This window comes from Physeter macrocephalus, chromosome 3 (genome assembly GCF_002837175.3).
Source record: "Physeter macrocephalus isolate SW-GA chromosome 3, ASM283717v5, whole genome shotgun sequence".
NCBI lineage: Eukaryota > Metazoa > Chordata > Mammalia > Artiodactyla > Physeteridae > Physeter > Physeter macrocephalus.
In genome coordinates, this window is record NC_041216.1 from 22,296,102 (window position 1) to 22,321,208 (window position 25,107).

The following is a 25,107-nucleotide window of genomic DNA, read 5'->3' on the forward strand; positions in this document are numbered from 1 at the left end:
AGAGGCCCGCGTACCGCAAAAAAAAAAAAAAAAAAAAAAAAAAAACCAAAACATTGAAAACCCACCACAGACATTCAAACGTGATACACATCACTCATGAACACCAGAGTACAGCTTGTGCTTCCTTTATGACACATTTTGTTTGGTTTTGTTTTGTCCAGGCCCAGGAATAAAACTCCTTGTGCCACGTCCGTGCATGTATTCAAACTTCAAACTAGCAGGTTATTGATTTAACACAATTGTCACTTTATAGTGGTCTTCTTGGAATTCAAGCCCTGTGCTTGACTGTATAAGTGTATAAACAAAGTGTATAATACCGCATGAGTTTGTAAGTGTACAGGCAAGAGGCCTCCTAGAGCTTAATCACAAGTGTCTAGATGCCTCTGCTCAGAGAGAGTCTTCCCTTGGCTCTGTGGTTAACCATGTAAGGGAACACATGGCATATTGAGAGGATGACACTAGGTAGGAAGAATGGCATTTCCGTAAAATGTGGGTACCCTATTAGTAAAGCCTCATTAGGTTGCAAATGAGAGAAACCCATGTCAATCTAGTTTAAGTGAAAAGGGGACTTGGTTGGCTATTCCTCAGAGTGTTTCTTCTTCTTCTGCTCCTCACTGTAGAATTTCCCATGTGATTTCCTCCATGCTTCTGTTGGGGGTACAATGCATTGGCTCACCCATACACATCCCAACACTAAGGCCCACTTCCTTGGACTACAGAAAATGGAAATCTAAAACTACATTTCCCAGATTCTCCTGCGGCTAAGGTCCTCAGGTGGTCTAGGTTCTTCCTGAATGAGGTGAAAGTGGACAACTCTTTGGGTGAGCTGGAGGCACAAGCACTTGGCCCTTCAGGACAGCTCTTGAGGAGGTCCTAGTGTCCTGTGTTCCGTGTCATGGGTGCTGTGTTGTGCAGCGCAGTAGCCATGGGACAGCTGGATGGTGTCTCCTGGCTACTGTTATTCCTGGCTATGTAACCTCCAAACCTAGCTGTCAAGACCTTCTGGAGATTCTGTGAACCACCAAAATATCTCAAAAATTTTTGGTTTTTCTTAAAAGGCCTTTCTACTTAAGTTAGTGAGTAGATTCTGCTGTCTGCTACTGAGAAGTGTGACTGATACAATGTAACTCTAATCACCAGTACACACACTGATGACACCAGCTCTGTCTCTTCAGCCCACAACTCCCTCTGAGGCTGAAAACATATTTGATTCTCTCCTACACAGTCCCACCTAGATGTCCTATAGGTCCCTCAATCTTCATAGACCCCAAACCAAACTCCTCCTCCAAGCTTACTGTTCCTCTGTTTCCTTTATCAGATACTACCATTTTCCCAAGTGCCCAAGCCAAAATCTAAGACCCATCCTAGACATGTCTCTCTTTTTCACCACCAAATGTCAATTAGTGAGTCTTACTTAAATTCCAGAATATGTTTCTTCTTCTTTAATCTTCCTGCCCCATACCACAGTTTCTTATCCTACCATCCCTTGCCAAAACAAACTGTCTCCTGTCTTCTATCTCACTCTAATCCAACCACCCATCACACCTCCTCCATAGTGATCTTTCAAACACCCAAATATAACCATGTAATCCCTTCACTTGAATGCGTTAAAGATTTTCCTCACCATTATTATGGTTTCAGGTTGGATGAATGATGTGAAACCAGAGGGCATGTGTGGCAGAAAATGGCTAAAGACTCACCAAATCCATTTTCTCTTTCTCCTGAGAGCATGGCTAGACCAATTTCCCAGCCTCTCTTCCAGTTATAGGGCTCAGTTATCAGTCAGATCTGACTTCAAATACCAGCTCTGCTATTGTAGCAGTTAGCTCCTGCCATGTGACAAACCACCTTGAAGCTTAGTGGCTCACAACCACCACCATTTATTATGTCTTACAGGTCTACAGAAGGATTGGTGACTTTGCTGTTCTGGACTGAGCTTGGGTGACTTTTAGCTGGGCTTGCTCATATATTGGCACTTTAGGAGGTCAGCTGAGGGTTGCCTGGTCTAGGATGGGCTTGGCAAGGAGACTTACCTCTGCTCCATCCTGGAGGAGATTTCCTCCTCCAGCTGGCTAGGCCAGAGGCAAGGTTTCAAGAGAGAGCAGAAAGAAGCATGCACGCCATCTTGATGTCCAGGCTCTGGACTGACTCACCCTTTTACCACATTGTTTTGGCCAAAGCAAATCACAGGCCAACTCAGATTCGAGGGGGTGGGGAAATAGACTCTCCCTCTTAATGAGAAAGGCTGCAGACTCGTATTGCAAAGGAAGAAAGTCAAGAACTGCAGCCATTTTTACAATCAAAGTAGCACAGCTACTCACTAGATGCGTGACCTCTCTGGGCCTCATTTCCTCATCCATAAAATAAGGGAAATAACATGTACCTCACAAATGAGATAATGGAGGTAAGACAAAGTCCTCAGCAGAGGGTCTGGCACATAGTAAGTACTCAATGATCCTTCATTACTTTTATTTTTCACATCTCCCTGCAGTGTTTACCATTGTGCCTTTCTCATGGTTGGAAGCATTTGTTGAACAAATTAGTCATGCACCTGGCTCAAACGACCGGCTAGAACAACGGTCTTTTAACGGCTCATCATGTTTCTAGAGCTAACACAAACCCACACTTCTCACACTTGGTCACGGGCCCATTTGCAATCATCCTGTCCAAGCTTGACATAGATCCCTTTTAAAATATATCCTCCAGCTGTTCAAACACAGTCTGTCCTCTGTGCATGTATCAGAACAGGAGAGCACAATTCATGTCCCTCTAAAAACACTGACTGGAGCAGTCTTCCAAAAGAGAATGTGCATGAAGCTTGCTAATTAGGACACTTCAAACGCCCATTTCCAACAAATCAAAAATCATCCAGAATATGCCAAGAAATCTTCTGATTTGCTTTATGTGGTAGACTGACTACATTGATGGCCCATGTTTCACTCCTCCCTTTGGTGGTGTCTTTCCACACTGACTCTGGGCTTGGTCATTGGATTTGCTTTGGCTCATGGAATGGTAGCAAACTTAAGACAAACATAGGCTGGAAACATAGCTGCTTTTGTCCATTTCCTCTTTTTATGGACCTCCCATCGCCACTACGAGAACATTCCAGAGTAAGCCTGTTGGAGGGATGTGAGCGATTGCAGAGGAAAGCTGAATCATACCATCTGAGGCCATCTTAGACTAGCCAGGCGCCAGGGACCACAGATGTATGAGTGAGACCGGTCAAGATCAGCCACCCATGTCACTTGAGTGGAATGTCCCAATCAATCCATAGACTTATAAGAAGTAAGAGATAGTTGCTGTGTTAAAAGCCATTCAGTTTTGGGATGGTTTGTTATGTGGCAGTAGTTAACTGATTCAAATCTATGTCATGATTCTCATCAATTCTATCATGAATGTCTTCTCTTTGCCTTATATTTTGGGGGGGGGGCGGAGGAAGAGGAATTATGTTCATATCAGTAAACCGAGACAAGAATATCCACTCTGAAATTAAATATCTGAGCCTACTAAGCTGGCCAAAGTGAGTGCGTTTGTTTCAAGCTCCCCAGGAATAAGTGAGCATTTGGAATAGCCAGGTCACCATCTCACATTAAATCACTTTTTTTTTTTTTTTTTTTTGCGGTACGCGGGCCTCTCACCGTCGCGGCCTCTCCCGTCGCGGAGCACAGGCTCCGGACGCGCAGGCTCAGCGGCCACGGCTCACGGGCCCAGCCGCTCCGCGGCACGTGGGATCCTCCCGGACCGGGGCACGAACCCGCGTCCCCGGCGTCGGCAGGCGGACTCTCAACCACAGCGCCACCGGCGAAGCCCTAAATCACTTTTTAGTGTGATTGACTCCAAGACAAGAAAGTGAAGGAACACGGAATCTTGGCTTGAGTTGGCGTTTAGGAGAACCTGCTGGCTCTACTCGCAGACCTAACATCGGATATGAATGACGATGCTTAGCACCACCATGCCTCGATTTACCTGGCTGCTCTACAGGAAATATTTGAGCTTAACCTGAATGGGAGGCCCCAAGAGCTCTGTATAAGAATTACTGCTCTAAGTGTAAGTTATTTTAGGGTTACAGCTATCTGGCATACACCAGACTTTCTATTATCTGACTAACGGACGGGAGCCGCAGCATAAAAAAATACCAAATAACCAATACAAAAAGTCTGTACTGAATTCCATTCTGGTGAAAAAAATATATTGGCAACAAAATTACCTTTCTAATTATGTCTTATTCAGACGAACATCAGTTTACATTTCCTGAGTGCATGCCACCAGGGGAGAAATGCTTTGCCCATAGGCGATCTATAAAGTTACTAATCTATAAGTATCTAATTGAGCATTGACTGTTGCCCAGATTCTATACAGCAGCTCTTCAGTTCAGTAACTGTGGCTTCACCTCTTCATTTTCTTGTCCAAAATAACTCAACGTCTTCCCTGCTTTCTCTTCATCCATTCTGACTCCTGTCTCAAGTAGCTTAAAGAACTCATGCTAGCCTTCTTTTGTGTGTGTCTCTACGTCCACAACATCCAGTAAGAAAAGACAGAGGTCCTGGTTCCTCTGTGGACACCCATAGGCAGAGGATGAAAGATTCTCTGCTCCCGAGGGACTAGTTGGAATTTTTATAATCCCTAAATTAAATGTAAATTTCTGGAATAAATAATTTGCTTAGATCTTTTGCAACACCCCAGGAGATCTATTTCCAGTTTCCCATGGAGTAATGCTAAACACACACAACTAAATTGAAGTACAGATAGTCACAGTGAAACACGAGAAGAGGTCGTGCTCTCTCTTTCTCTCCCTCTTTCCCCCTTTCTTTCTCTCTCTCCCCCTCTCTCTTCACAGATCTCAGTTTAAATGTCACATTCAAAAAAGAAAGCATTTGAACCCTTATCTAAATTAGGTCCTAATACATCTTTAAGACAAGTATTGAAACTCTTTATTATTTGTTTACTTACATATTTAGAGTTACTCGCCCCCACTAAAATACAAGATCCATCGAGAACAAGGATCACTTTTGTTTTCATTGATGTTCCTCACAGTGTAGCACAGTGTTTGGCACACTGTAAATGCTAAATGAATGAATGAATGAGAAAATGAATAAATGGACAACAAAGATATACCTTGAGGACCAATTTTGATCCATTGTAGGGCTTCAAAAAAAATGATTCTGAGCCTGGAAGAGTTCTGTGATCAATGAAAAAGTCAGCCTTGGGTCTAAAAGCAGGCTTTCTCAATGTTGACACTATTGACATTGGGGTTGGATGATTCTTTGCTGTGGAAAGCCAGCCTGTGCATCATAGGAAGTTTAGCAACATGCCTGGCCTCTACCCACCAGATTCCAGTAGCACCGCTACCCCTCTCCAAGAACCCACCCTAACTGTGACAATCAAAAATATCTCTAGACGTTGCCAAATGCACCCAGCAGGGCAAAATTGCTCTCCTCTCTCTCATTTGAGAACCTCTTATTTAAAGGGTAATGGTGGGGCTGGGTATTATTTTGGGAGCCAAATATTTGCCAGTGTGACAATGGGCACCATGAAGAGATGATGATATTTTCGAGGGAAAGGTAATACCTTTATATTCTATTTAAAGATTTTTGAAAACCGTGTTCTTGGAACCCTAAACCTTCTAGAATTCTGAGAGGGTGGAGTTCAGCTTTGGGAATGTATATTTCTTATAACTGTTAAAAAACACTTGAGTTATGAGTGCTGTTGTATGTCTGAAGCCAGGTTTTAATCTTCTTTCCCCAAATTACACCCTCCCTTTCTCTCTATTTAACAACCCCTTTAGGAAGCAAATACTCTGAGGGTCACCACCTACCAGTAGGAAATCAATTACACTCACTTTGTGATGGGCTGGATGGAACAATATAAAAAAGGCTATTTTATTAAAGCTTAATAGCCAGTTTGCAAAACAGAGATGATAGTAATACCCAACCTCCTGTACCTCTCACGGCTGAGTGGAAAAGGTGAGAAAAGGCTGGCAGAAGTGCTTTGTAAACAAGGAAGTGATCTGCAAATATCAGCTGGGTGCTTCTCTGAGCTTCCGTAGCCACACACGCCTTACCACAGGACTCTTCAGTGTCTGCTTATCTACCCCACTGTATCCTGAGTCCCTCTAGGGCAGAGTCAATGTTCCGTCCCTCTCTGTCCCCAGACCTTAGTACAATGCCAAGCTCTATGCTGGGACACAAGCACCAAGTTCACACATGTGGAACGCACGGTCAATTTATTATTGTCTCCATCTGCTCTACATCCACTCTCCCTTCTTGTAGTAGTAATGCCTCCCCAAACTGCATGTGGTTTTGGTGGGACCATCCATCCACATGCCCATCCTCCCATGTCCAAGAAGGAAGAGGACCCAATGACCTAAGACAGCTCAGTCAGACTCTTCTAGGAACTTGAATCTTGATCAAAGTGACACAAAGAGAGAAAATGCTCGGGGCCAATTTATCCCCACACAGCACCCTGAAGCAACTGCTCTTTAGTTCTTGATAGCCAAATCTCCATAGCTAACCTCTTTCCTGTCTTTTCTGAGAAATAGTTCTTCAGTTTTTCCTCAGAGCTACCCTATTTGCTTCTGTTAAATTTTGCCCTGGTTACGTTAACCAGAGCTTGTCTCTGCTGCCGACCAAAGGGCTCTAGCCCATTGCTTACCCCTAACCTGCCATGATTTTGTTACTACATCAGATCCACCTCATTGTAACATGAACCATCAACTATTAGACCAGCATAAAGTCTATTTTATTACCATTTGAAAGGTATATCATTAAAATAACCACTTAGTATCTAAAAATGTAACATAAAAATGTAACATAAACATCTATGATGTGAAAATAAATTCCCAAATTGCTCTTTAGCACTACACAGATTGTTGGAAACTATACCAGTTTGATAGAGACTACTCCATTCAAACATTACCCATCCTGAGAGATGCTGTCTTCTATTAGAATATAGCAATGGACAGGAGTTCAGTTTTTCTGAGTCTCATTTCCAATTATACCTGGGTCTTTGCATGGTGAACACCGAAAACAGCTTTCAGCATTTCAGAATGTCTCCTAAAATTCTTCCTCATGGATTTTGCAAGGTGCCAGAGGTCTCAGAAGAGGCTACCTTTCTCTATTTTCTTTAGAAAAATACCTGAACACAAGCTTAACAGAGGGTCAGAATTACAATTTCACATCTCACCCTCCATTTCTTCTGAACAGGGAAGGTGACTGCAGAAGCTCTATGACGGATGGGAACACATCTCAGCCTGGTAATGCCTGCAGGTTAAATTGTATTTTTAAAAAAAAAGGATTTTAAAAGATCAAAATCACCATGGCAGGATGGGAAGTGGGTTTGTGCGCATTATGTAAGAAACTGCAAACTTCAGACCTGCTGATTTTATAGTTTTGCATCTGAGATGGAAAATAGCATTGCCTTTTCAAGCACTCAAGGAAAGGATGGGTAATGGAGCACACAGATTTTACTGGAGGGGACAAGCTAAGACTCCTTTGAATAATCAGCTTACCACTGTCGCTTTCCTGTTAGGAGAACTCAATTCTTCAGCGTCCATTTAAGTATTTCTTTCTTCTCTGGCCTTTAAGAGGTAGAAATCTGATGGCATAAGTAGACTTAAAAATATCCCAGGGTCATTTTCTTAGGATGAAAACTTTGCCTCTTTGCCCTCGTTCTAATTTCAGAGTTTCTTCTCTGCTTGCTACAACATTGCAGAGTGTTCCAGTTCATGCTTCAGCCTGGTGTCACATTCCTGAAGATAATAAGGAAAAATCTACACTCGGGGAGCTCCTCATAGCCACAGCCAGTGTCCGTGACCTTGAGAAGTCAAGCATCCGTCTGGTACCTCAGTTTACGCAGTGTGAGGACACGACATTCTCCAGGTCTGTCAACAGGGTCTCACTTATGACTGTGAAGCCGGGTGTAGCTATGAAACACCAGATATAAGGGCACTAGTAATAACCGCAGGGTCCATACCATGAGTACGGGCTGAATTCAGAGAGGGTGGAAAGTGCTGCTAATGGGAGAAATCACCTTGAGGTATACGTCTGTAGTGAGTGTGTGTCAACTATCTGACTCCCAAAGTCCCTTCCCCCACACACGTTGATGTCCACTGTACAGACCTGACCCTCCTATTTGTCAGGAGTCTGAGCCCACGTTTGCTCTGGTTGAGCCTCTGCTCCAAACCACACTTCCCACACTCTGAGGCCAGTCTAGAGAGGGAGAGTGCACAGGTAGCTCAAACAGTCAATCTATTCCGGTTAAATCAGCCTGATTCTTGCCGGAAATTAATCAGAAAGCATAATCAACCAGGGCAGACTGCTCGAGAAAACAAAACAAGAGAGGAAAATGAAGCTACCCAAATTACATTGAGTCTCTGATCCTGGCAGGGACCCCATCGGCCTCCTGAATGCCAGGTTTCCCTCCTGCCAATTGCCCCCTCCTGATGTGTTCCTTCTTGTTTGGCAAGCGGAATATAGGTCTTTGTCAAATATGCTTTTGAGTTCCCTGAACACAAATAACAGAAAGACAGATAAGAAAAGAAATGAAAACAAAAGAAAAGAAAAGAAAGAAAAGAAAAGAAAGAAAAGTAAAAAAGAAAAGAAAAGAAAAGAAAAGGGAAGGGGAGGGGAGGGAAGGGGAGGGAAGGGAAGGGAAGGGGTGAGATAGGAAGGGACAAAAGGGGCAGAATCTCACTCCACATTTCCACTAAGATATATTTTGCCAACAGAGAGATGAGGAGGCGGGAGAGAGAGGAGAGAAGTGAAAGTTGAGAGAAGGAGAAGACAGAAGGGAAGGAGGGAAAATTCTGGGGTGTGGGGAGAAAGAAGGAGAAAAAGGAAAGTGAGAAGAAAAGGGACAGTGAAGAAAGAGCAGGGGGAGAGGACAGTCCAAAAGATACAGCAGGTTTCATTTCTCTTCTGCCTAATATTTGACTTTCGTCAGGCTGTATGTGCAGACTTGCTTAGAGGTGATGGTTGTGCAGTTTATTTTTGTTTTTAAAGGCATGCTTACTTCATTCCTAGAGATGGAGCTCTGGGAAAGGTGTACCAATGACTCAGCCTCACTTAAACTGAGCTCTCCCTCCAGACCCGGGCAAGCCATGTTCCAGACAGAGAAGCCTCACTCACTGCCAGGCCTGGACAGAGGCCGAGGGTCAGTGGAGCACAGGCCCTCCTTGGCCACACCATGCTCCATGGGCTGCAGAAGCCGCACCACCCCCCGCCGCCACAAGGCACAGAAAGCCTCTGCCTTTCCGTACGCAGCCTTCCAGAGGAAGACCTTACTGCCAACAAAGTGTGTTATTGTTTTCCCAAGCATTTGTTTACCCCTTAATAAATAATGATATTACGTCTTTGGGGAGAAGAAGGAGAGAACTGCCAATAGGAGATTTAATTTGCTGTAATCAACCTCTCTTAGCATGCAGAGTCACACAGTACGAGTAAAGGAATTAAATCTCTACCAGAAAGAATTGCCTCTTCGGTGTTATGAATCTAATCACTTATGAGGCTGAGTCGGCAGTCTGGGTTTAGACAGACCTCTCAGGAATAAAAGCCACAAGATCAGGTTTCAAATACGATCTGAATGTTACACTTCATTGAATTTGGGGGCCTTTGGATTACAAAAGGAATGGAATGCAAATAGAGGCACTTGGCCTCTTTTAGACACCCCTTAAATGTTCAGAAAGACGTTTAGGGAATGAATAAATAATTGCAGGCCTCTGGGCTGCCTGTGTGAGATGTTCCTTCTCGATTCTATTCTCTAGGATGGATTGTCAGACCTGCCAATCATCTCCAGCACCCCCATTATACTTGGGAGACGTGTTTGCTCTGTGCATACTGTTTTACAATCCTCCGAGGTGGAATTTCATAGCCTAGCAATGCTTTTGCCTTTGACATTCTCCTAAGCGGGATTTATTGCTTCCAAGACAGATGTGACTTGAATCGATTATGCCTTTTAAGCAGTCACTCTGGAAGCAGCCTCTAGGTTCTCTGGAATCCTTTTTGCCTGACTTCATTCAACTTGCAAGCTGATGTCAGAGTATTTCATCATAATCTAATACTGTTAAGAGTCCTTTGGGTATGCAACTGAGCAGGCTATTACACCAACCAAATTCCGGATGTGGTTACTACTCTTGAAGAGCTTACGTCTTGCAACACACAAACATCTATTAATATCACAAAATGCAGCCAGAACAGAAGGAGGTACCTAGAAGTTATATTTACATGCTGTTGACCTCTCATTATTGATGAACTTAGAAAATGAAGTAAGTGCATTCATTTGTCTTTGGGATGGAGTCAAGAAGAAACAATGTCAAAAACTGAATGGAAAATAACCAAATTTCCAAAAATGCTCAATAAAGAGGCTCATTAAAAAACACATATCTCTGGTTGTCTATTTCAGAACTCAAAACTACATATTACCCCCTGGCCATCCCCAAAATGTTGGCGTTCCTTAGCATTTTATAAGTTTGACAACACTAATCTCATAGAGAGTTATTTCAGAGGTGCTCTGAGCCTGGGGGTACTAGGTAACATGATTCTAATTGACTTCAGCCATGGACCTAGACCATAACCACAAATAATGTTTTGAAAAGTTTAATGGTTTTGGAAGAAAATAAATGAAGGTGGTACTTTTAGATTAATCACAACCCACCTCACCCTATATTAGTGCAAAAGACAAGAGGGTGGGATCTTTGAAAAAGAGGAGGCAAAGAAATAACATTTCCAGACACTATACCACTTCCCTACCTGACTTTCTATGATTATTTTTCTCTGGAAGAAGACCCGACTTACCTTCATTTCAGAATGCATGACTTAGTGGAATATCCACCATACCTTGCTCCATTTTTTCTATCTATTTAATTGAGAGAATTCTAGTAGGCATTGATTTGGGATCAGGAGAGAATGAGATAATAAAATGTTCCCACACAGTAACCACATTATAAGGGATATCTTAGTCCCATTGGATAAATAAGGGAAAAATTGTGATCAAAGCCACGAAGGATAAAAGTTGTTAAATGAATTTGGTATTTAGGGGGAGGAAATATTTCCTTAAGCAACATTAAACATTCTTGAAATCCAGTTCTAGGCATTAGTAAGCTCATATGTGAAGGAAATGGAAAAGGTGAATGGTTTTTTACTCGGTTAGATTTTGCAAACAGGAGTTTACATAACATCATTAAGGATTCATCTAGATGGTTCCCTTGGCTGTTGTATGATCTATAGGATTGGGTCTAGGCACTGAGGAAAGCTAATCCTTTCAAGAACAATTTGCTCTCTTTTATTTGGTCAATTGTTCTAAATTTCCCTTTTTTCTGAGTTTTAAAATTGGTTGTTGTAGCTTCAGAATCTTTCCTTTTTCTGCTAGACAGGCCTGGGGAGAAAGGAGAGGCTGAATGGGCTGCTCATAATAAAGGGGAAAAGGGAGAACAGTGAATAAAAATGAAAGGCTTTGCATAATGTGGGCCATCTCAATATAGGGGCTCAAAAATCCCGTGGGGCAGCTTCAAGCATTGACAGGTGAGAAATACACAAAAACCTTGCCAGTTAAAGTCTTATTGGTACAAGATCCAGGCTTCAGGATTGATTTTTAAAATAAAACATAAAACAGCACCGTGATAGAAACAGAAGCAAAGAAAATGCACAGTGCAAAATCTGATACAGAGTGGAACGCAGGAAACCACCAACCATTCTGACCTCACTGCTGTTGAACAGAAAACAAGCTCAGGAAGAAAGCTCCAGGACAAACTAACACAAAATCACCAGACCCAGACAACATTTTCTGAAACATTTCTAGATACTGAAGAGGTGGAAACAACAATAAAATCTAGTTCAGCTTGGCTTCACAAACACAGAAAACCATCAGTTCTCTTAAAACACCTGGTGTTTGCCTATCAACATATCTGGAGAGACCCACCAACAAAACCAGAAGGAGTAGATAAATTATTTTTTAAACATTTCAGTAAAATAGTGCACAAGGAGAAACCTTGAAGAATCACATCTCAACAAAGCATGCCATGAGCTAAGTATCTTCTGTAATTAATTCACTGCTAGCCTTACAAAGAAAAAAAATAAGAAAAAAACAGTGCTGATTCGCTTACTGGTGGTGCATCAAATGTATCAAAATATTCATTAGTTACTCAGTGATGCTGTTTGGGATAAGTATTGCTCCACTCCAAAGCCTTTGCCAGCTCTGATGCCTGCCAAATTTCTATGTAAATGGGTTTTCACTTTCCAAGGCTAATGGGAGATCTGTTAAATTCTCAGACACAGCACATATATTATTTTAAGCCCTATTACTTTGACTTAAAAACAACCTATTTTAATACTAAATCCAAAACAATACCTAATTAGAAATCCAATACTCAAATATCAGAATGCCTGTGCGTGGTTCTTCATCGCAAAGGCAGTTGCAGTGAATGTGACAGATGAACATTTTTGCACAGCTTATACCAAGAAGCAAACCAAAAATGTTACCACCTACTCTATATAGAATTTGTTTATTGATCTCTGTACCTGAGCATCCATTAAGAGGTGCCTCATCAATATCATGGAACTCTTCAGAGTCTCCTTTTCAGTGGGCAGAAACGGGTCTTGGTCCTCCTCCAGCGCCTTCGACTTGGTGACAATAAAATGGGATATCTGGTCATTGAGGGTGTGCAATGATTGTACAGCTGCGAAAAGAGAAAGAGCGAAAGTGGAATCACAGCAGGTAACTTTCAAAGAGAAATTGGCTACCAATTTTGAAGGGAGAAGTGAGGGTGTACACATGAGGTATGACCCAGGCAGGTGTCAAGAAGCATCACGTCCATGAATCTCTTCGACATATGTGTTTAACAGGTAACAGATTGAACACCCTCCAAATGCCAAGCCTATATGGAAATGCTTAGGGATACAGTCGTGAGCAAAACCAGACATGATGCTTACCCTCGTGGAGCATCCAGTCCTGTGGGGGACACTGAAAAGAAACAAGTTAGCAAATACTTCTATGAAGATGACTTTGAGGTAAGTGTTTATAAATTACAGAGATCAGCAGGGCAGGAGGGGAGAGCTCTAGAGTAGATTTACATTTATGGTAATATAGTTGGCTATGTTACCTCTAAACAGATGGCCTCTATCATTAAGTTTTGTGAAAGGACAGTGGCCATGTTTTCCAATCAGTACCACATGTGTGCTGGGAAGATTATTATTTCTCTATAATTCATGTAGCACTTTGCCATCTGACATGGTACAGATTTTACGATTTCACTTATTTTTTTGTGCTTGTTGCCTCTTTCTCCACTTTCTCCACAGTGCACCTGGTAAGAGCAGAGACTTTAAGAAAAACCTCTTTGTTTATGGTTATCTGCCCAACAACTAGGAAAGTTCCTAGAAAATAGGAGATGCTCAATAAATGTTGTTCAATTAATTTCCTTGAATTAAAATTTCTTTCCTATAGAATTTCTCTAATTTTCAGGTAAATCTATCCTTTCAAACCAAGCATAAGTAAATCTTACACATTCTCAGGAAAGGCACTGCCCTAACTGCAATTCTGAGGATGCAGAGTATTCATCAAAAACTAGTATATCCAATAGAATCACTCTGAGGGCATCTGCCTTTGACCATGAGGGAGTAAGAGGATTCAGATTACCCTTCTGCTATAATTAACTAGAAAACTTTACAATATCTCAGAAACAAATATTTTTAGACCTCGAACAATAGCACAGAACTGTGATCCTTCAGAAGAGAAAAAAGTTGAGTCCTATCATCACCAGCAGTCTGCACTAAAGGAATGTCCAGACCTCAGCATGGGAAGAGGAACCCAAAGAGAGCCCAGCACTTGACACTGAATTGAGGAGACAGAGATTAGAAAGGCTAAGTTTGCTATAATTTGCAAGACAAAGTGCTGAAAAGGAGGGAATTATACAGAGATCTCTAGAAATCTGCACAGGGGTCTCTATGAGTTGTTGGCTGAATATCAATCCTATGTATGGGTAAGCTAAAACCCTACATGATCTGGCAAGAAAAAATTCCAGGAGAGAACAGTTACATTTTGGGGAGCTGTAAGCCCAATAATTCCAAGAGATCTCACAGGGCCACAAATTGTTTGCACGCTCACCAGCTGGAGTAGAGGGGCTTTGTTGGAATTCAGGGCATATTCAGCAGAAACTCCAGAAGGATAAAGCTTTAGAAATGAAACTAAATGATCCCTAGAATAAAGGCAACTCTAGGTCTATCCAAAAAGAGTTTAAAATTAAGCCCTGAAAGGATCAAACTGATCTGCAAGTAACTAAAATACTTGTCAGGAAAGAAAAATGAGCATTTTTTTTTGTAGAGGTGTAACAAAATCTAGCGCCCCAAAATGCAAAATCCATAATGCTCAGTATTCAATAAAAAATTACAAGATATGTAAAGAAGCAAGAAAGTATAACTTGTAACCTCAAGAAAAATCAGTTTATAGAAGCAGACCCAGAAATAACAAGTGATAGCATTAGAAAATATGGCTATTAAGACAGCTATTATAGATACGTTTTGAATGTTCAAGGTTGTAAAATAAAACATGATTATAATGAGGAGAAAAATATAATATTTAAATCAGAACCAAGTGGAACTTCTAGGGATGAAAAATGCACATCTGAAATAAAATTTTTATTGGAGGAGATTCATAGCCGATTAAAAAATGCAGAAGAAAAGATCAGTGAACTTGGAATTATAGTAATAAAACTATCTATAATGTATAAACAGAGACTCTTTGACAATATAAAGCTGTCTGACATACATGCACTTGGAGTCTGAGGCGGTGGGGTGTGGGCAGGGACAGAAAAAATGTTTGAAGAAATGATGGACAAATTCTTTTCCAAATTTGATAATATTATACACCTACGGATACAAGAATCTCAACAAACTTCAGTCAGGACAAACACAAAGAAAACTACAACAAGGCATATTATAATCCAATTGCTAAACAAACAAACACACAGTGAAAAAGAGAAAATCTTAAAATCAGCCAGAGGAAGAAAGCATATTGCATTCAGAGGAACAGAGATAAGAATGATGTCAGACTTATCAGCAGAATCTATGCAAACCAGAAAATAATCTATGCATGTTGAAAGTACTGAAGAAAAAAAACTTGTCAACCTAGAATTCCATAACAAATAATAATGTCTTTCAAAAAATGAACATGAAATAATGACTTTTTTAGATAAACAAAGGCTGAGAGAACTCATCACCAACAGACTTTCATTAAAAACAATGTTAAATATCTTCAGACAAAAGGAAAATGGCATTAGATGGAAACTTTTATTCACAAAAATGAAAAGAAAGAATGCTTAAAAGGAGCAATATTTGAGTAACGTTAACATATTTTCTTTCTCACCTTTTAACTCATTTAAAAGATAATAAATGGTTTAAAGCACAAAAAATAATGTATTGTGGATTTGATAACGTATAAAAGTAAAACATATGACAACAGCACAGAGAATGAGACTGGCAAATGGAAATATATTGTGATAAGTTTCATATATTGTACATATATGAACAATATGTGAGCAGTTTGTTATCTGAAGGTGGACTGTGTTAAGTTAAACATGCATATTGTAAATCCTAGAGTAAGCTCTACAAATAATAAATAAACAAATGATGATTTTGAGCCATGGAGAATCAACCTTGGACAACTGAGCATAGGGTTACAACTACAAGCCATGAAATAGGAAGAATACAGAATATGACCTCAGAGCAGTTTCTCACTACACAGGAAGACTCTCAAATCTTTTCCTGGACTGGGGAAGGAGCTTGGATAAAACAGAGAAAGATGAACAAGAAAGTATGGGACCCGATCCCTGCTTAACCTGAATCCTCATCCTACAAAGGAGATGGTAAAAAACACCCAGATAGATGTGGGGATCTGAAAGCAGAGTGACTTAATGTCTTATGTCCTACCCTGGGCAGCTGCGTGGGGCAGCTTCTCAGTGTACACACCAATAGGAGGGTAAAAACTATAGCCACATGGCATTTTAAGTCAGAGGGGAGCTGAGATAGCACAACTGCCCTACCACCCTCACCCTTCCACCTCCAGTCTCCCTTAGCATCATGGGGGCTGAAAATATCTCCAGTGAATCCAGAAGTGTCCAGAGAGATTCATGGACCAGATACACATCCCCAAGATAGGATAATACAATATATAAGTCTCCCAAGAACCCAAAGAGAAGGGAAAAATAATGGGTAGGGGAGCAATTTGAATTTATTTGATATTTATCCAGAAGGTACTAAGTTTTCAACCAGAAGTGACTAAATTATATCATCAGTGGAAATGCTGGCTCCAGGTCTAAGTTGAATTTCATTATACGAAGTTGAAAACAACAAAAACAAATGACTTTTTGGAGTTGTGACTGTACATTTTTAAACCCTCTATATATCTTCTCTCTCTTACCTGCAAACAGGAAGGTTGGGGCACACTGAACTATAAGGAAAACAATTGAGTAGGCATCCAAATAACCTACCAGAATCTAGGACCAATCTGCATGATTGATGCCCCATTTCCCTCCACCATCCTGCCTTCCCTTTCCCTACCTCCGAGTACATGGACATAATGTTCTCACGAACAAGCCTTTCTCCCCAGGTCATTCCAGGGATACCCCAGTTCCCAAGTCCTTTGCTTATAGACACAAGAGACACTGCTGTCAACAAAACTCATGTCACTTCTTAGAAGGGAAGAATTACCGTCAATGCTTTTCACTCTAACCAGGCTAGTGAATTTGGGGTTCTCAAAATGCATCTATTATAGGCTTTCTCTATTCTTGTTCCAGAAAATTGAGGCTTAGTAGCTAAAATATGCTCTAGGGCTTCCCTGGTGGTGCAGTGGTTAAGAATCCACCTGCCAATGCAGGGGACATGGGTTCGAGCTCTGGTCCAGGAAGATCCCACATGCCGTGGAGCAACTAAGCCTGCGAGCCACAACTACTGAGCCCATGTACCACAACTACGGAGACCGCGAGCCACAACCACTGAAGCCTGCGTGCCTAGAGCCCGTGCTCTGCAACGAGAAGCCACCTCAATGAGAAGCCTGCGTACCGCAACGAAGAGCAGGCCCCACTCGCCGCAACTAGAGAAAGCCCGCGCACAACAATGAAGACCCAATGCAGCCAAAAATAAAATAAATTAAAAAAAAATTTTTTTTTAATTAAAAAAATAAAATACGCTCTAATTTTTACTTTGTTCTAAATTCAGGACACATTAAAAATTTTAACATTCCCCTCTCTTCTCAAAGAATAGACACGTTCATTAGAGAACTTACCATATTATATTGTAATTGCTTAAGAATTCATCTGTGGTAGATTTAATTATTGGTTCCCAAACTACCCCTCCAAAACCTGTTCCTATAGAGCCCTCCCCAGTGACACTCCTTAGTGGAGAAACATACCTCCTGTCTTAAATGATGTCAGGCTTTGCCATGTGACTTGCTTTAGCCAATTAAATGTGTGCGAACATGAGTCATGCCATGTCCAAGTAGAACATCATGTGGTTCCACTATTATTCTTTCCCCTTTGCCAGAATGCAGAAGACATGCAAGTGAAAAGCAAACCCTTGCGACTATAAAGCACCAAAATTTGGGGACGGGGGAGGCATTTGTTACTAGAGCTTAGCCTCTTGAATACTGACTGCTGCACAGTCTCTGGACTAAATGGTGACTCCCCTGAAGGCAAGAATGGAATTTTGTTCACCATGTATCAGGGGTGTTTAGCAAAGAAGAGCCACTTGGGAACTGTTTAATGGATAAACAAATAAAGTTGTTTTGAGAGTACAGATCCTATATAATAAGAATGATAAGGATTACAGTTTATTGAGTGTCTATCATATGTCAGAGGCTTTCAAAACCTCTGTGCAGAATGAAGAGGCACTAATAATGTGGGTTCTAGGGCCAGAAGCCTGAGTTCACACCCAGCTCTGACATTTACATAACTGGGTGAACTTGAACAAGTTACGTTACAGCCCACAGGGCCCAGCACATTGTAAGTTCTCAGTTAAGTGCTGGCTGTTATGATTGTTAAAGATCTATCAGAGATGCAGAATCTGAAGCTCAGAGATTTACACAACACATGAAAACCAAGGCCAATGCCCATTCTCACAATACCCACACTTCTGATCCAGAATAATGTCTAGTTAGAGACAGCACCACAAGTGGGGTGTTATACCACCAACACCAGCCAAGTGGGACACAATACAAGGAAAGGCAGGGAACAAGTCTAGAATTTTATTTATTTATTGGCAAACGTAAAACAAGCAGATGGCAGAGTGCCTGGCACACAGTAAACATTTCATGTACTAAAAATAGCTAGGATATGAAGCCCTTCACTGATGATTCCCTACCTATACTTCTTGAACCTCCTCTCTCCATCTCACAGTTCCTTCACTGACAATAATAATTATTATCAATAGTATTATAACAAACAACTATGGGGACTCAATATTTGCAAGCATGGTGCCACATGTTTAACAGGCATTACCTCACTTAATCACCCCCAAAATTCTACTGAAGTGTCATTATCATCGTTCCTATTTTCCAAATGAAGAAACTCAGATTAAGTGACTCACCCAAGATCATGCACCTAGTCAGTGAAGGAAACAGGATCCATATCTAGGCAGAGCCTGCACACATAATTCCTACATTATACCACCTCCACCCTGCACACTACTTGCTGCTCCATCCTGCTCTCTTTTGGGCAAAACGACTACCCTCTTGTCCCCTACCTCCTGGGGTACCACACAGAGCAATCCTAGGCATACAGAATGTCAGGCTGGCCATGAGGTACCATCTGGTAATATACTCATACTTTTAAAGGTGAGAAAACTGAGGCCACGAAAGATGATCCAGATCCCTGAAGATGCTGTAGCAGTCAGTTTGAGAGTATGGACCCTTGAAGACAGTCTGCCTGGGTCTCAATCTTATCTGCCCCTCCAACTAGCTGTATAACCTTGGGTGAATTACTTAACTCCTCAGTTTTCCCATCTGTAAATGGGGATGATAATAGTAACTACTCCACAGAGTTGCTCTGAGAAATAAATGAGATCATCTGCATAAGGCATGTGGCACAGTATCTGCCACATGTTAAGTATGTAAAAAGCATTCACTATTATGATTATTCCACAGTTTGTACCTCAAGTCTTTGACTTACTGATGTTAACTAGTTGCTATGTTTATAACTGAGGGTACTTACCAAATCTTTGTTATATAAGTAAGCCAAGATGATCTCTGTGTATTAGCCTAGGTTTTTTATTTCTTCACTGCAGGCTGAGACCCTTTAGCTCAAAAGCCAGCAGGTGGCAAACTCAAATGTTTTATATCCAAATATTTTAAATATAGCCCAGATAAGCAGCTTGTTAGCTATTTAGGGCCTGTCTGCTTTGCAAACCCCACAAAACTGTGCCCAACATTTGCTAGCCATTGATAAGATAAGCCCTGGGACATAAAGACCCCAAGACCCTGCTGGTCTCTGACCCAGACTCCTCACTGTGCTGGTGTGTGACGTCACCTGGACACATAAGTTCGCTCCAGGACGCCTCTCTCACCGAGGAGTTCCTTGCCGTCCTCCCCTCTGAGTACTGACCCCCTGCACTTCTGGACAGTGTCCTGCTGTGAGAGACTTCCCAGTATGCAAACTGCCAAAGGGTCATCCAATAAAGCCCGTGTGTGCTACTACCACCTAGTGGTCAGATCTTTTCCCTTGATGAACCCCAAGATCCCTTGAATCCCCTACATTACCCATTTGTCTCTTCATTTTGTATCCCAGTTACAACTAGTCCAGTGCTTCATACAAAATGAAAACATAAAAGCTGAAAGTTGAATAACTGGAAATAATGACACAAGGTCCTCCTATATGCTAACCTACTCTTCAAGGCAGGTCACTCTGTTTTTAGCCTTGTGTAATGGGTACTTTATATATTTGTCTGGTTACGTCTATTTCCCTCTTCTCCTACTAAAAGAAACTCTCATTCCCTTTTGTGCAAACACCCATCCCCACTTGTGGTTCATGTAGGGCCGATCCCACTCCCAGGTCCTAGAGGTGAGCACATCGTCCAGACCTGGCCTTCTAAGCACTTCATCTCCCTGGCAACAGTGGTTGGTCCAGGAGAGGGCTTGTGACCTAAACATGGCCAACAAGATTTAATTCCAGAACCATCTGATAGAACTATTAAGAAAGAGAGAGTCTCTCTTTTTCAGTTGAGTTTGATAAACTAGTAGGAATGTGGAGCAGCTGGTGGTCCTTGTAGCCGTCAACTAAGGAGCCCCAGCCTGAGAATAAAATCAACTAAGAAGCAATTCTCATCCACAGCCAGGGAAAGAGATTCTTGACCATATCATTACAGCATCAGGATTCAGCCACAGACTTCAGTTAGGGGGATCGTTAAAGTCCCTTCTTTTCATTAGACCATCTGGGCTGGACTTCTATCATTTGCAATCAAGAAGTCCTGATTACTATAAAGAAGTCTGTACTTTGTCCTCATTGTAATAGTTATTTATGTGAATACTTCTTTAATGTCTGCCTCCCTCTGTGGCAGATTAAAGAAGATCTTAAATGTTGCGAGAAGAACCAAGGAATCTAGCCATCTGCCACAAATGAGGCTTTAGACATGTGGTTCCAGCCATCTCAATTCACCCCAGATGACAGCTCAGTCACTCTGGAGCAGAGCCGAACCTCCCCTCTGTATGACACCCAAACTTCTGGCCTACAAAACTGAGCATAACAAGGTGTTGATTTACACCCTCCATTTGAAGATGGTTTGTTATGTAGCAATAGATAACTGTAAGTTCCATGAGGCCAGCAACCGTGTTTTTTTGGTTCTTCCCTGTATCTCCAGCTCTAAGCACAACACCTGGCACACAGTAGTGCTTGGAGAGATAAATATCTGTCCAAAAGAAAAACAAATGAATAAATAAATGAAGGAAAAAACCAGCTTCACTCCACTCTGTCCCCTCCACCAGCCCATCATGCTTGAATCAGGTGTTATGCACATTCTTCTCCATTTGGTCTATAAAAATCTCAACCAAATAATACTGTTCTTAAAGTGTATGCTGGATTATGGAATGAAGAACCATATATACTCTTTCTTACTTACCTGAGTTGAGGAAATTGAATCATAAATTTATTTGGTTGGTGGTTCTACATGTGAAATGATGTTAAATTTATTTCATGTTATTCTGGTCTACACATTTGAAGAAATAGGTATTTCTACAGCAGGCTTATTTATATGAAGTGCTCATTTGAATTTCACCATATAGTAATAAGTATTTATTTAGGTTTCAGATAAGGGTAGCACATTCATGGGTTGGCAGAAGAAAAAAATAACAAGTTTCAATATTTTATGTCATTAGCAAAAATTGAAGGCACACATAAAATTTCTTAACATTTTCAGAAGAGGAATAACAGCTTAGCATACTGTGCCTCTGTTTTTATAGATCAGATGAAGTATAGACATGAAATAATAATAATATGACCGTAAACACTCATTTTATGCAGATGAGACCAGATGTCACTGAGATGGGCTATTGTACACTTTTGCAGAAAAATATACCAAATGAATCATATCATAGGGCACAGCCTTGACACTAGAAGCTCCGTGGATTTTATGATCTTGCCATTTATATGGTCCATAGATATGAACTAATGATCGAATTTATCCCTACATGTTAAACAACCTTTGCTTTTCGTGTATCTCAAATTCTTTGATGTATTTTGCATTAAAATGCTCACAAGTTTCCAATTCTTGCTTTAATATAGTCTCATTAAATAAATGAAGCCTAAATAATTCAGGTATTTCCCCCCGTTGTTGTAATAAAACTCATTCTGCAAGTCAAAAGTTGATGCTGGAATCAAGGATGTAGAGAAATTGAAACCTTCATGCATTGCTGTTGGGAGTGTAAAATGGTACAGCTGCTCTGGAGCACAGTGTGGCAGTTCCTCAATAAGTTAAACGTAGAATTGCAACGTGAACCAGCAATTCTAGTCTTAGGTATATCACCAAAAGAACTGAAAACAGGTGTTCAAGCAAACACTTACCTATGAATGTTCACAGCAGCACTAGTCCTAATAGCCAAAGGTAGAGACAACCCAAATGCCCATCAACTGACGAAAGGATAAGCAAAATGTAGCATATTCATACAATGGAACATTATTCACACTTTAAAAGGAATGAAGTCCTCATACATGCTACAACATGGATGAGCCTAAAAAAGCTATACTAAGTGAAAGAAGCCAGTCACAAAATGCTACATATTTTTTTTACACAGCAGCTTCTTATTAGTTATCTATTTTATACATAGTAGTGTATACACGTCAATCCCAATCTGCCAATTCGGTATATCACCAAAAGAACTGAAAACAGGTGTTCAAGCAAACACTTACCTGTGAATGTTCACAGCAGCACTAGTCCTAATAGCCAAAGGTAGAGACAACCCAAACGCCCATCAACTGATGAAAGGATAAGCAAAATGTAGCATATTCATACAATGGAACATTATTCACACTTTAAAAGGAATGAAGTTCTCATACATGCTACAACATGGATGAGCCTAAAAAAGCTATACTAAGTGAAAGAAGCCAGTCACAAAATGCTACATATTTTTTTTACACAGCAGCTTCTTATTAGTTATCTATTTTATACATAGTAGTGTATACACGTCAATCCCAATCTGCCAATTCATCACACCAACCCCTTTCCCCGCTTTCCGAAACCCTTTGGTGTCCATACAATTGCTTTCTACATCTGTGTCTCTATTTCTGCCTCGCAAATCTGTTCATCAGTACCATTTTTCTAGATTCCACATGTATGTGTTAATATACGATATTTGCTCTTCTCTTTCTGACTTACTTCACTCTGCATGACAGTCCCTAGGTCCATCCACGTCTCTACAAATGACCCAATATCATTCCTTTTCATGGCTGAGTAATATTCCCTTGTATATATGTACCACATCTTCTTTATCCATTTGTCTGTCGATGGGCATTTAGGTTGCTTCCATGACCTGGCTATTGTAAATAGTATGTGTTAATATACGATATTTGTTCTTCTCTTTCTGACTTACTTCACTCTGCATGACAGTCCCTAGGTCCATCCATGTCTCTACAAATGACCCAATATCATTCCTTTTCATGGCTGAGTAATATTCCCTTGTATATATGTACCACATCTTCTTTATCCATTTGTCTGTCGATGGGCATTTAGGTTGCTTCCATGACCTGGCTATTGTAAATAGTGCTGCAGTGAATATTGGGGTGCATGTGTCTTTTTGAGTTATGGATTTCTCTGGGTACATGCCCAGGAGTGGGATGGCTGGGTCGTATGGTAGTTGTATGTTTAGCTGTTTGAGGACCCTCCACACTGTTCTCCATAGTGACTGTTATCAGTTCACATTCCCACCAACAGTGCGCCACACCCTCTCCAGCAACAAAATGCTACATACTGTATGATTCTGTTTATTTGAAATGTCCAGAATAGGCAAATCCACAGAGACAGAAAAAGCAGATTCGTAGCTGCCAAAGACTAGGGGGAGAGAGGGAGGGAGGGATTGCTTAGTGGGTACAGGGTTTTTTTCCACAGGGATAAAATATTATGGCACTAGACAGCAGTGATGGTCATACAACATTGTGAATGTACGAAATTCTGTTGAATTGTACACTGTAGGATGCTTAAATGGTAAATTTTATGTTATGTATATTTTACCACAATTTAAAAAACGTTGGGTGACCAGCTCAAGATTGCAGACATTAAAAATATATATATATTGGAATATCCTCCCAGAATCAGACAATTGAGCGGTCCTTGATATGCAAGGATAACACTTTGGAGCCTTCAACTGCAGTTTGTCTGACGGCAAAATGCAGACAGTACCCAGTATGTTACCCTGGCACCAATGGAAAAGATATAAATTACATACCTGGTCAGGTATAAAAGCAGACAATAAAATCAACCCTTAAAACCGAGGATTTGACATGCTGATAATGAATCTATCACCAACTCCTTTGAATGAACATATTTGCAAGAGGCCCAGAGTTACGTGGTGGGTGCTGAGAAGTACATGTGTATTTAGATGCAGAGCAATAATGCAGCAGAAGTGATAACACAGGACCAAAGGTGCAATTACATGGAGGAAGTCCAGGCAAGGTGGTGACAGAATCAGGCCCTGATGGAGCCTGCAGGGCTTGAGAACAGATGGACTACAAGTTGAGGGGGAGCTGGAACAGGTCCCAAGGTGGGGGATGTGTCTAAGGCCATACCATGGAAGATAAATGTGGCCCAGGGCCACACCCAAACGGGTGGCCAGAGAGAAGCATGGGGGAGGTCCGGCCTGGCTCCCATTGAAGGGGGGCCTTTTAAGAGCCTTGGGTTTTGGAGTCAGAGAGCCAGAGGCCAAGTCCTACCTCCATCTGTTAGGAGCTGTGTAAAGACTTCACCTCTCTGGGTATCACTTTTCAAATCTGCCACATGGAGATAAAGGCATCTCTACTCCACAGTCACGGAGCTTAGACTAATTAATGCAAATAAAGGACACAGACAGTGCCTGGTCTAGAGTTAGTATTCAGTGATAGTACTCAGCTCTCATCACCATGATTATTACCGTGGCCACTGCCTAATTCCCGTGAGCCTGGAGCAGGCCTGGTCCTGATGTGACCCTCAGAGTCTGCCCTGCCACATAGGGCAGTTCTCGGGGATCGATGCCCTGGCAGCATCGAAGGCTCCCTGGGAGTCAACCACTGTCCCACAGCCCAGTTTTGCCCCCGACACCATGACCCCCTTTTTATTTCACTCCCAGACACTGGGCCTAGCCAACACTGCCCAGCGGTCTGCAATAGGGGCTGAGACATGGGGTCAGGTGAGCTGGCTGGACATACAGCGTGGAAACTCTGAATGGGTGATCATATTCTAGTGTGTGGTCTGGTTGTCGGAAAGGCAGCTCAAGAGGCAAAGAAACAAGAGAGCGAGAAATGGTCAAGACTCAGAGCAGCACAGAGAAGAGGCAGGCCTGACACATTTCTTTCTTTTTTTAAAATTTATTTATTTATTTTTGGCTGTGTTGGGGTTGCTGCGCGTGGGCTTTCTCCAGTTGCGGCGAGCGGGGGCTACTCTTCGTTGCGGT

At 41.5% G+C, this 25,107-nt stretch overlaps 1 protein-coding gene across 1 annotated transcript in view; it reads right to left on the bottom strand.

Moving 5' to 3' along the window:
- KAZN (kazrin, periplakin interacting protein) overlaps nt 1-25,107 on the bottom strand; it is a 1,042,391-nt gene that overhangs the window by 703,736 nt on the left and 313,548 nt on the right. The window contains exon 2 of the mRNA XM_028487818.2: nt 12,513-12,670. The gene's annotated coding sequence lies outside the window, so the exon portion shown is untranslated. The remainder of the gene's footprint in view (nt 1-12,512; nt 12,671-25,107) is intronic.